This window comes from Dipteris shenzhenensis, chromosome 21, assembly GCF_047967505.1.
Source record: "Dipteris shenzhenensis isolate YYH24624 ecotype China chromosome 21, Dip_SZ_1.0, whole genome shotgun sequence".
Lineage (NCBI taxonomy): Eukaryota > Viridiplantae > Streptophyta > Polypodiopsida > Gleicheniales > Dipteridaceae > Dipteris > Dipteris shenzhenensis.
In genome coordinates, this window is record NC_141616.1 from 42,462,602 (window position 1) to 42,476,422 (window position 13,821).

At 41.5% G+C, this 13,821-nt stretch overlaps 1 pseudogene; it reads right to left on the reverse strand.

The window, feature by feature from the left end:
- Nucleotides 1-365: 365 nt before the first annotated feature.
- LOC147888874 (uncharacterized) lies at nucleotides 366-1,412 on the reverse strand (annotated as a pseudogene).
- Between the last annotated feature and the right edge of the window lie 12,409 nt (nucleotides 1,413-13,821).

The window sequence follows — 13,821 nt, forward strand, 5'->3', positions numbered from 1 at the left end:
CTATCCTTCCTCTCAATATCCCCTTCTTGCAAGCCATGTTCATCAACCTTGAATAATTGATATACAATTGCTACATGATTCAAAGTCACAAGCTCTCTACCAAGTACCAACCTCCTAGATGCACTATCCAAAGGATTGATAAGTTTCTTTCCATTATGGATATAGTCTTGATCATGCAAACCACTGATACTCCCATCAAATGTGATGTGTGCTGTAAAGGGCCAACCCTTCCAAAGAATGCACAACCTGGGACCTTGACAAGAAGAGTAATCTTGCAACATCAACTTTCTACGCCTACTATCCCCATCTGAAGCATGTCCTATCAATGGACCTACCACGTCCCTTAGAAAAATGTTCCAAGAAAGCTAAATGCTCTCCCACTGTTCTCTGACAAACATGGAATCAAACCTATTACATGTCAATTGCACCAATAGAACTAGCTTTGGCAAGCATTCAAGAAGAGGATTCACTATCAATACCCTTGCATAATGAGCAATCACATTATGTTGAAAAGCATCCACAACTCTAAGATATCCATCTTGACCATCACCAACTTGCACGACAAAGTCTGGAATGCAAGTGTGTTCCAGCTTTTTACCACAAAAGCCAACCAAATTATCATCATGTGCCACCCATCTCACCATTCTTTTCACAACTGTTTCATCCTCAGCTAGAAGAACTGGCACACTACCCAAGGGTATACCTTTCTTCATCATGTGACAAGTGTAAACTTCTCTTGCATGTTGAAATTTATCCTCTTGTAAACCAGTTCAAAAAAAAAGTGCTTTTCTTGTGGACCTCATTGTGGTGGACATGTGTGGACCTCCAAGGTTAAGTGATAAGAAATTATGCAACCTTGTCCCTCCCCATATCTTGACAGTCTCAAATAATTCCTTTGTTGTATTGGAATATCTCTTCCCTTGACCTACTCTTGAAATGTTTTGTGAAATGTCAACAAAGAAGTTCCACAATTCCTTCTTTCCCTCAAACAGACCTAGCTCATGAGCATTGATTATATCTTGACAAAAATTTTTAACATCTTTCCTCACCATGGCTTCCATAGTGCTCTCCCGAAGACTTCTAACCTTCACGCTCAATGCAACAACTTCAGTTCTTGTGAATTCTATCTCCTTCTTCAATACCCGAACCATTGTGGACTTTGTTTTTGCTACTCTCAATAACTCTAAATGAGTCAAATAATCTAACCGTCTACCACCTCCTGTGTCTCTTGATCCACGAGTGTCTGAAGATCGAATTTGTCGATACACTCACATGCGAAAGTCTCGTTCTTTAGGAATAGTAGCACATGCACCACATTGCAAATTATCAAAGTATGTTCCCTCCAAACATATCCGCTTGCAATCCTTATGACGGAAAGTGCCATTAATTTCAATGAAATCTATTGTCCCCATCATAATTGTTGCCTTAGTTGCTGGCTCATTGTGCCATTTGCCACCTCCCTTACTATCATCCAAAAAGGGCTTCAAGTCAACCACATTCCCATCATAGTTATATGACCCTTGCCAAAAACCCCAACACAAGGTTGCAAGCAAGCTACTCTCTGTGAGCAAAGGAGGAATCTGTTAAGTTCCCAATAGACTTGATGGAGAGAGAGCCAAAAGCCATATGACTAGCTACACCTAACATCTCTATAAAAAAACAAAAATAGTGATTGAAAATAGAAGCTTGAAAATTTGCCTAATGGAGAGAGAGCCAAAAGCCATATGACTAGCTACACCTAACATCTCTATAAAAAATCAGAAATAATGATTGAAAATAGAAGCATATGAGAAATACCTGATGGCTTTCGTGATGCATCGGCAGTTTGCAAGGTGTCATTATCTATAAGAAAACATTACAATAGAGCATAAGAAAAAATGTTCACTTGGAAAATACAAAGCTGATGGAAAACACAGCTTGAACATGTGAGTTTTACCTTTAGCAGAACATTTCTTGAAAAAACCACTTAGATCTCTTTGCTTCTTATCTATAATTGTCACCTTGGATGGGCGACCACCAGCCCTCTTCACTTGATTACTAGAATCAATGCCACTAGCCTTTGTGTTATGTAGCTTGGATTTCATATGCTCAATCATGCATTGTCGTAGAGATCTTGTCTTTGGAAATAGTGGTATCCACTTGTTATCTTATATAGACTTTTGATAGAGTGCTATAATCTCCAATAGTCTCTGTTACTAGTTGAAACACCACATTACTCTCACTTGCAAAGGTTGAAACCTCCAACATTGCTTTTGAAAGGATTTTCCGGCTCTCAGTCCCCTACTCTATCAGACTCATGGGCAACAATCAATGGCAAGATTCGATGATCAGAGACTCCCAAAGATTAGGGTGTTACGCTAGATAATAATTGAAAACGGGAGTTGGCGGGCAAAAAGACTCGTTCAAATCAGTGGTTTGCCGCCCACGTGGCCAAAAGGGCCAGCTCATCGAGGACCCATGTTTAGCGAGATTCTAAAGGTATTGACTTGATCAATAACGACACCCACCACCTTAATATGCTCAGCTTTGTATCAGCCAAGCTTTCTATGCACGGACAAATGGCACTGCCAGATTTAGCTCTATGCACGGATGGTCGAACAGAACACACTCACACACACACACACACATGGATTGTGGGAATGAAAGGGGAAAGGAAGGAATCAAAGATAATGAGCAAATAATCACGACGATCAAGTGCCCGAGCAAAGCAAAATCACTTACCTTGCGGGGGATAGTCGCTTCAGTGGAGGTGGCGGGGGTGTTGTTGCCTTCTCTACAGGTGCAGCGGGAGCACTGCGACCATCAAGGGCAACATTAATGCAAGAAGGTAAAATGCCAAATCCCAAAAAAGAAGAAAGTAGTAGCCACGAAGACAAGCAGGTGTTTCTCTCACAACGGTCATTCCTGCTGGAACGAGCAGTCCACAATAGATAATTGTTTTAGTGAATGTTCATCTTTGTCTTTCTTGCTGTGGAAGGCATCAATCCATTTTATTCTTAAATATGTTTTCTTTGTTCCTTACAGGTGTGATTGAATGATGTAATAGACTAGAGACAACATGTCCCTGTTGCTATCTCAAAGTTGAACTTTATGAAAAGGGTATGATGCTTGTGACGGTTGCACCATTTAAAAACACACTCTGCTCTATGCCCCCCAGCACTGCCACCATTGCCAATAATGAGAATACAGATCCTGAAGGAGGTTTCATATTTGAGGGGAGTGATTATTATGATGGACCCAACACGTTCAACGTTACAGATCACTCTAGCATAAGCTTTGGACATGACCCTGAGGAGTTTCAAAACAGGGATTCGACTTTGGATAAAACCTGCCTGGCTTCTTCTGGTGAAGCTGATTATTTTATAGGAGAAGGCCAAGTCTCCAAAACTTCGAATGAGGAGAGCCAGCATGATCCTGACGGAGTACAAGTGCAGGATGGTGTGCCAAGTCAAGGCCCTGGATCTTTCAATCCTGAATCAAATTCTAGCTTTAGAGGGTTTCATGACAGCTCACAACTGAGTGATGCATCGGGTCACCATGAGATCAATCAAGACTTTGGCCTAGAGAGTGTCTCAGTTGTTGATGGCACTGGAAAAAGTGTTGCTCCATCTTCCAAGAGATCTGGGACCTGCAAGGAGTTGGAAGATGCAGAATGCTTGGTTGTAGCACAGACTTCTGACGAAGAAGACTTAAATACAGAGGTCTTAGGTAACGAATTACTTGCTGGGCAACCTGAATTGGTGTCAGAGTGCATCTCGGAATTTACCACTGAAAAGGCTGATACTTTGTCTGCTTTGCAAAGTAATGCAGTGCCATCCTTTACTGCATCAAAGGCTACAACTGGTCTAGCAACTGAGATTGAGTTTCTAGCCCATACGTATGTTAGAAGATGTAAGAATCTAAAGCATCGGTCTTCAGACAGTGCGGAGGGTATCACAAACCTGAAAGCACCTGCTTTGCCAAAGCATGCACAAAACAAAGAGCATTCATTGCCTGAAATTAAAGTAGATGTGTTTGGACCCTATGTGGGCAAAAATGAGGACAGGCCTATTGTCAAAAGAGCTGGGCAGGTGGAGAGATTCCTTTCAGTCAGAAATAGAAACAGTGACACAGCTGTATATTGCGTGAAGCTAAGTGGAAAAAGCTACAGGAATGCGGTGTATGTATCTGAAAGCTTTGTTTTGAAAAATTATCCTCAACTACTAAGGAATTTCTTGAGGCGGATGGATGATCTACATAGAGTGGATGGGAATTTGGGAGAGAAAGTGGACAGTCCTGCCTTTGACCCCTTGTACCTTCAAGTTGACAGGATTATTGCAGCTGAACAAAGAGGTCACAAGAAATGCTATTTGGTAAAGTGGCGTGGACTGCCTTATTCTAAATCAACTTGGGAGTCTGAAGACATGATGCTCGGTGAGAAGGAGGCAATGAAACAATTTTTGCGGATAAATACAAAAGGTGCACCTCCAAGTAGCACAACTACTTTCAAAGATGGCCGTGTGCTTCGGGACTCACCTGGTGATGTAGGAAAGAGGTGTGGCCATAGAGGACTCACCTGGCTTACTCCAAAAAGCTCCCTGGAATCAGATAATACGTAGTGCTTTGTTGCAGATGTCGCACTTGAAAGGCAGAGGCGGAACAAAGCAAAGGGGCAGAGGCGGAACGAAGCCGAAGTATAAGATAGGGCAAAAGTATAGGGCATAAGATAGGGCAAAAGTGGAAACCCATTTTCCCTCGCTTCCCCATTTCCCCCCTCCATTTTTGGGGATAAAATTGGCTCCATTTCACCATGGTTAAGAAAACATAGAGTATGGTCAACCGTGTGAAAAGCCCTCACTCATGGGATAGGCCACATGTGTACACATACTTGGGAGGGCAATTAATTTCTACTTTTGTTGGCAAGCCAACTAACCTAATTACTTTATAACATCTTTTCCAAGCCCAAATCTATCATGGTTTCCTTAGTTATTAGGTTCACCGCCACTGATCCATAGTGTATTAAGGCATTTGTAATGGTGTCCTTCAATGCACATCTTTGCTTTGATAGTTCTAGGGTCATCGTCTCTCATAGATTGTCCCAAGACTTACACATAGCGGTCACATGACTTCCTTCCTATCACAATTTCTGAATGAAGGGTTCTATTAAGAAATTCACTATTCAAATAGGGGTCACACAGTCGTAATATTGAAAAGACACATGTATATTACACTACTATAGACACTAGAATAAAATAGTAAACCTATATTAAAGAGAGAATGATTTAATGATATATTTGTTTTATATTATGAAAGACTGTTTATATCATGACTTACAAGGTTGGATCTCAAGTTCCTTGATTTGAACCACCCTTAAAACCCATTTCTTGGATCTACAACATTGGGACTCCATGCCCACTCCATGTAGCCTTCCATTACTCCATTTTTTATTTAATCCTCTGATAGATAGTCTCTTTGTCTTTGGGTGATTGGGCAATTTTGCAAAGTGTGCAAAGCAAAGTGTACTAGAAAGATAGAGTGAATATTTACAAATGCCAAAAGAGAATAAGGACAACTTAGGAGAACCAGCTTGTGGTCAAAATCAAAGAGTGAAAGAGTGAGAGGGTATAGGTGTGGGTGTGGTGGTGTTCATGTGGCCATGTTATGCTTAATTTGCTTGTAGGAATGCATTACTATGGAACATTTCTTACACCTTTTTCCATAGCCTTTTCTCTTATTTTCTCTAAACATTAGCCCCTTTAATTAGCCACGATTAGTTCTTTGATTACCATAAGTAACAATAAGAATCACCATCAATGAAGGAGACCTAGTGTTAGTTTTGGGCTTAGTTAATGAACACCTAGTGACTGACTTATCAAATGAGTATTTGTGTGTCATTTCTACATTGGGTCTACATCTAGGGTAAAGATTAGCTCCCCCCCCCTCCCACCCCCCTAACATAAATTTAAGATTAGCCAAAACATAAAAGGGCCCCCACCCCTAATGTATAAGCTTATGCATCATTTGCAAAAAACCCCCCTAGTGTACACTCACGTGATATCGTAAGGTTCCCCTTCTGAATCCCAAACAATAAATCCCATGCTTGATTTTAGTATATCCCAAAAACCACTATGCTAGTTTCCCATAGTGAATCCACACATCCTACAAATCCATTCATCTTGTAATAATAGAAGCAAACCATCGCACTGGTGGCTATTAATATCCTAGTCAGGGATGTTTTAATCGAAGCTTTTCTTATATATTAATATAAATTCTTGGTGAAAGTTTATTGATCTAATTTTTTAGTTTCACAATGTTGATAGAAGATATTACATTTTTATATATTTTCTTTTGAATTTTGAAGAAAAAGTTGTAAATCTTGGGCGAAAATAAAAAAATTTTCACTTTGAAAACCTGGTGAATGTTTCAAACCTTTATTTTTTTAATTGCATACAAACTTTCAACACCAATTTAAAATTTTCAGTTCTTAACAAAACTAACAAGAAAAAATCATCCATGATCCTAGTGCAAACCAACCACCAAGCTGGCGATAATAGAAGCAAACCACCACGCTGGTGGCTGTTAATATCATAGTGCAACCAACCACTGCACTGGCGATAACGTATCTTGCATTAATCCTGCACTACTACCATGCTATCCCTACACTATTGCCATGCTATCCCAAAATTTGTTGCATAGTGCTATACTAAAACGGTGCCCTTTAGACTATTTATTGTTTCATCAACTGTCATATTTCATCCCATGCTTGTTTTTAGTATATCCCAACAACCACCATGCTGGTTTCCCATAACAAATCCACACATCCTATAAATCCATTCATCTTGGAATAATAGAAGCAAACCACCGTGTTGGTGCCTATTAAGATCCTAGTGCAACCAACCACCACATTGCCGATAACTTATATTGCATTACTACCGTGTTGTGCTATCCTAAAATTTATTGCACAGTGCTATACGAAAACAATGCCCTTTAGACTAGTTATCATTAACTGTTAGATTTCAACCATCGGACTATTTAAAACATTGAAGTACTAACATGGAAGTAGGTCGATACAAAATCAGGTATTACGAGCACCATGATTGAAGTCCACAAGTCTAAGAAATGTCCGCAAGATTTTTATTTTTTCAAAATACAACGACATTTTGCGGCTCAAGGAAATTCCAAACTCCCAACTATCTTATCAGTCTCTCTATGGCAAGGATTCCGAACTCTTTAGGCTAGTCTGATGCACCAGACCTCTTCACACACTCAGATTACACACTGCTTGCTTGACTCTACCACCTTATACACCCATAGTAACTCCTCCTTTTGCTGGGGGTCCTCTTCATCCTAGTCTTTGCGCTCTATACATCTTCGCACCTCTATCATGTCCTACCAAAAGAAACCTACGTCATGAGCTTGAGAAGTACCTTAAAGGAGCAGAGAAAAAAATAGTCAGGGAAATTAATATTTACCGTCTCTGCCGACTCCAAGTAATACACCCACCACCGAAGTATCTCCTCCTTGAAGCAATTTTCCTTCTTCTCTGGGTCTATTTCTACGAGGATGCCATCCAACATGATTTTCAGATAGAACAAAAGCATTCCAAAGTTATTTAATAGGTATGCCATATATTTGTTGTAGGTGGATCGGTAGTAGGTGGATGGATGTACAGAGTTTTGGGGCTAGATTTCAGAATGGACTCTTAGTTGTGTCTGCACTGCACATAAATAGGGAGAGTTTAGACCTTCTCAATCTTCAGTCTCATGTTAGTTTCGTAATCAAAATCTTAGAGTTCATTGAGCCTGACCTTCTCATTCTTTAGTCTCATGTGAGTTGTCTAATCAAAATCTTTTGTCTCACATTAGTTCACTAATCGAAATCTTTTATCTCACATTAGTTGTCTAATCGAAATCTTTTGTCTCACATTAGTTCACTAATGGAAATCTTTCCATCTCACATTAGTGATCTAATCAAAAACTTTCATCTCACATTACTTGTCAAATCGAAATATTTCATCTCATTATTATCACCGCACTAGCGTGGATCAAAGGACACTATCTAGTCACATAAACTCTGGAGAAGATTAACAATTCAATAGATTACACATAGATTACATCCCAAAGACTTCTTTACTTTAGATTACATCTCAAGGACTCCTTGTTGAGCTCCCTGATTACAGGCTCCACCCTCCTTACTCCTTTCTAGAATGGGGCTAGTTCCTTCCTGTAGGGGCCCGGCCCCTCCCTTCATGCTGCTTCCTCTTTCCTTGATTTGAGCTTCTTGGTTGCAGGCTTGGTCCTTCTTGCTCCTTTCCTAAAGGGGGCTGGTTCCTCCCTTCAAGCTCCTTTCCCTCGCAGTTTGGCTCGGTCTTGGCCTTCTTCAATTTGAGCTCCTTGTCTTTTGTATCTTTTGCCAAAATGGCAAATTGAGCTATAGCATCTACTTTCTCATCATAGATAGCTGTAGCAGGCAAGCACATTTGATCTGTCCATGACCTGGGCAATGGCAAATGGCATTCTCTACATAGCAATTTTGTATGCACAAACACCCCAAAGTAAAAAACGTGCATAGGGTGGTAGCACGCAAACCATCAGATACAATAGTCATCTATGAAGGGGGTATGGCAGACCATGCATTTCGGACCTTGTTGCCTCCTTGTTGCATAGTAGGATAGGCATCTGATTCACCTATTGTAGCCATCAATACCACAATCTTGCTCTGTGCATGACAAAGTTGCCTCTTGATTCCTTCCTCTCTCATCCTAAGGCTGTAGATGTTCTCCTTCATCTCGTCCACTTTTTGCTCACTCTGTGCAACAGCTTCATCTGAATTCCTCAGCATTTGTTGAAGCTGTGTAAATTGCTAAAAAACATCATGGACCATTTCCAAGACTTCCACTCTAGTTTGGAAATCTCTTAGGATGATCGATTGCTTTTCATAATTGTCGAAAGCCACGGCAAGCTCATGCACACATCTATCATGATCTTCTTGTAGGGTCTTGTAGCTTACTCTTTGACCTTCTAACAGTGTTTTAAAAAAACAACCCTCACCATGGCTGCTGCAAATTGCTCCACCGTGGTTGCTACAACTTGCTCCATTGTGGCTGCTCTCTGCATCCTTCCTGGCCTGGGGAGCTACCTCGTTGTCTTCTCCACCCTGACTTCTCTTTGACCCATCCTTCCTGGCCTTGAAGCTCTCTCGCAATTCCTGCATCACCTTTTTGGTTTCTGCATTCTCCCTTTTTAGCACATCCATCATTTGGTCTTTTTCAATGTTCAATGCATACTACATGTTGTAGAGCCATTTGTAAAGACCCTCCTTTTCAGCTCTTTGATCTTCAAGATCCTTTCGCATCTTTTCTAGCTCCTTGTTCACCATGTCCCTGTCATTTCTCACTTCTTTGAGCCTATCTCGATGCCTTTCCATGTCGACCATTTTTGTAGCAGCCTTAGCTTGCTCTTGTGCCTACAATGTCCTCGCTTGTGCCTCCTCTACCTTAGCTTCTGCACCCTCCCTAAGAATTTTCTCAAGTTGCACTGCCTTTGCTGCATCGGGGCTTTTTCTTGTAGAAAAGCCACCTTCAGAGACATTTGCTTATCGTATTGCTCAAAAATCTCTTTGAGGGTAGATGCCATCAGGTGCATTGCAACTCCAGTGAATTGAGATGAAAGTGGGACTTACCATCCACAAAATTCTTCAGGTTGGTTAACACACTACATCATGTCCTTTTAGTTGCTCTACTGGTACTTGAACTTGCCAAAACTTGCAGGTTCCTCTCGTATCAGGAAAGAAGTCAATGGTCTTCTTCAGCACATCTTGGAGGTCTATCGTCAAGCTCGAAATCTTGACTCCACCATCTTTACTAATATGAGCATTGGGGTATACATCTAGAATATCCTGTCTCTTCCACACAGCTTCTTGAAAAAATGTGCTTGCAAACTGCCTCTAGAAATTCCTAGAGCATTTTTAATCATGCTTTCATTGATGATAATCTTCTGACCTTGACAAACTAGTTGCCCTTCTTTCATGTTCACCTCTTGTACCAACCTGGTGAAGTTTTGGAGAGCATCCAAATTGGGCTTTTGAAGAGTGAGAGAGTCCAAGCTCCCATATGTCACGATTTCAAGATCAAGGGAGGAGGGGCTCTCGCACTGTGCTGCAGAGGGGGAGGAAAGATTGTGTGAGGAGCTTTCAAAGTGTGCAGGGTCCATTATGAGAGGGGATAGAAGCTACAGGAAGAGTGCAAGGGAGATAGAAATGGTCAAGAGGGATAGAAGATGAAACAGTGAAGGAAATGGAATAGTGGAGGCTTGAGTTTGCAGTCTGATTGCAAGGGGGAAAGAAATGGTCGAGAGGGATAGAAGATGAAGCAATAAAGGAAATGGAATAGTGGAGGCTTGAGATTGCAAGGAAGAATGAAAGGGTCGAGAGGGATATAAGACAAAACATTTAAGGGAATGGAATAGCAGTTTGTAGCCCAACTACATTGTCAAGGTGAGAGCCACCGTGGTGGTTGGCCCAAATTTTGATTAATTCAAGGCGACAGTACTGACTTGCATGGTAATGAATGATTAGAGGTGGTGGCATCTAAGATTCCTAGCCACATCTGTGGTGGCGGCTAAGACCCACTAGGCTAGCAATTAATTACCAACCACCGCAATGGCCCACAATTACTCGGCTTCCAGTTATCACCATCGGGCTTGCATGCATGATTACTATGAGTGTAGTAAATTACCAATCACCAAGCTTGCATGCTCAAGAGAGTACTAGAGTGCATGGTAATGAGGGATTAGAGGTGATTAGGCTTCATGATTTACTTTTGTGGGAATTACTGCCCGATGGTGGTGGCTGTCATCAGCCACATCTATCATGGCTACCATTCCACGGTGCTGGCAGTTAAAATTACCAGCCACCGCTCACCCACCACCGAGCTTAAGCATGCATGATCACTATAAGTGCAATAAAAATTAGTAGTCACCGGGCTCGCATGCTCAGTAGAGTACTAGAGTGCATGGTAATGAGTGATTACAGCCACATATGTCATGGCTATGATTCCATTGGGCTAGCAATTAAAATTACTAGCCACCGCTCACCCACCATCGGGCTTAAGCATGCATGATCACTACGAGTGCAGTAAAAATTACCAATCACTGGGCTCGCATGCTCAGTTGAGAACTAGAGTGCACGGTAATGAGTGATTAGAGCTTCATGATTTACCTTTGTGGGAATTACTACCTAGTGGTGGTGGCTCTCATCAGCCATGTCTGTCGTGGCTAAGATTCCACCAAGCTGGCAGTTAATTACTAGCCACCGGGGTGGCACCACATGGTGTCTTCTTCATGATTACTAGCCCATTTAAGGTGGCGCCTAAGATTCCACCACGGTGTCCTGCAATCAATATGGATGGAGCCCTGGGCTCCAACCACCATGGTGGCTCAAACTTTATAATATATATAAGATCCGTGGCATTTGGCATTTTACTATGTTGCTCTCATGCGCCCTTGCTCTGCTACTTTGCTCCACACCCCTCCTCTAGCTCTTTTCTACCCCTGCTCTACTTTGCTCCATGCTCCCTCCTCTAAATCTTGTCACTCATCTACTACTCACCCACTGATATTTAGCAAGCCTACTACCAACCCCCCTCGATGCTCTATGATCCCAATGTTATCTGCCTTCTCATATAAGGTGATCGTGTTGCACTCACCTGGAGTAGAAATGCTAGCACTAGTGGAGACCCTTCATTCCCACAATCGATTCCCCATGTGCAAATCTGCATGTCACCATGTTAGATGACATGCTCATAGAGGGCCTCTTTATGGCTATGATGTATGGGTTTCCCCTAGATGTTGACGAAGGCCTCAGTATTTTCAGAGTAGAGTACTCTCGATGTGTTGCAGGGGCCATAATTTCAATCCTGGAAATGTGCATGGTCTTCAGCCTCTCCATCGTATCCTCCTTTGGCTCCCTAAAAGTTTTTAATGCAATAAGCTAGACTGGTGGAAAACTGAGTTGTACAAATTCCCTCTTGCTTAGACGAGGCTCTCAGCAATGGCTGGATGTAATCTTTTGGCCTCTAAGGCTCTCAACGATATTTTGGCTCACTGGATGTAATGTTTTGGTCTCTAATGCTTTGAGTAATTGCTAAGTTTTTATTACATTTATGTAATCTCTTTTTGTTCAATTTGAGGCTCTCAATATGCACTATTGTTAACTTTTATATTTGAATGGTTATGGCTACTAGCTGTAATCTTTTGGCCTTTAAGGCTCTCAACAATTGTCGAGTTTTTCTAAATGTAAGATCCTCTGTTCAATTTTTGCTTGGTATAAGTTGTTAATTTTATTTATATTTATTGCATCAAAGGACTAAAATACTAGGAAACAAGGACTACAATTCCCTTGGTTTATGACCAAAATAGCGCTAAAATAACTCCAACAACACACCGTTGTGGTTACATGGAGATACATCTTAAAAAATGCAATTAGACTTTCAAAAAATGCAATTGACAATATGGTCCTTGAGGGGTCCACTCTAGGGGCAAGGGCCATATCGAGGTGCATTATACAATATCCAAGATGACACTAGATAGAAATGGCATGTCGATATGGCCCTTGCCCCTAAAGGGGACCCCTGAAGGGCCATGTATAATTACGTCGATATGGCCCTTGCCCCTAAAGGGGACCCCTCAAGGGCCATATCGGCAATTGCATTTTGCTTGGTTGCACAATAGAATACATTTTCCTTGGTACACAAATATATAACTCCAAGAACCAGCACAGTGGCTGTCATAGATCTCCTTCTGTTTGCCAGCATGCTGGTCATCATAGACCTCCTCCGGTAATACGTAAAAATAGGTAATGGAGCTATAACTCTAAGAACCAGAGTGGTGGTCTCTCCAAGACAACCATGAATTATGGGCGATGATAGGTCGTTAGGCCAAAGACTGCACTGAGGCGATGCTTCGAATGATAGATTGCGTCTCATTATTACGCCAAAAACCAGCACGGTGGTCTCTCTAAGCCAACCTACAATTTGCATGGGCTGCGAGCAAAGATGCGGTAAAGGGTTGCACGATAATAGGTGTCAGGCCAGATACTGTGCTACGGCAGTGTTCAAAATGATAGATTGCGTCTAATTATTGCGCCAAGAACCAGCGCGGTGGTCTCTCTAAGCCAACCTTTAATTTTAATGATCTGCATGGGTGCATTGCCCAGTGACAAGTGGCAAAAGGCTACGTGATGATAAGTGATCAGGCAACGTAGGCCAGAGACTGCATTGCGCGAAGTAGAGTAGAGATGCCGTGTGTCGAGCTATGCAGTGTTTGGAACAAATAGATTGTGTCTCATTATTACGCTAGTGCATCTTTATGACATCGAGAAAATTTCTGGTGAGAGCGTGGGTCCACACAAAATTCAAATATTCACTAGAAGCACGTCATGTTGCGGCCCCAAAATGGCCCTGATAATAGTTCCGTGATTGGCTACACCCAAGCAAACATTGACCCAATTATAATGGAGACATTCACAAACGTATTGGTACTGAAGAGACTAACACATTCATAAGGACTCTTTAGTGGATGCACGTGATGCCTACTAAAAGTTGGAGAAGAAAATTGGCAAGGTTTTAGTCAAACACCTTTTACTAGAGACTCTTAAACTGAATAGACTCATGTGCTGATATGCACCCACAGATGCACATTTGTAATTATGGAAAGTTTAAAATCTTAATGACTACCATAGATGCATGTTTGCAATTCTAAGAAGTGTATAGTCTTAATTTATGCCAACCTAACATGGCTATAGAGCTAGTGCAAAAATGAGATCTAGCCTAAAATTTTGTTTGTT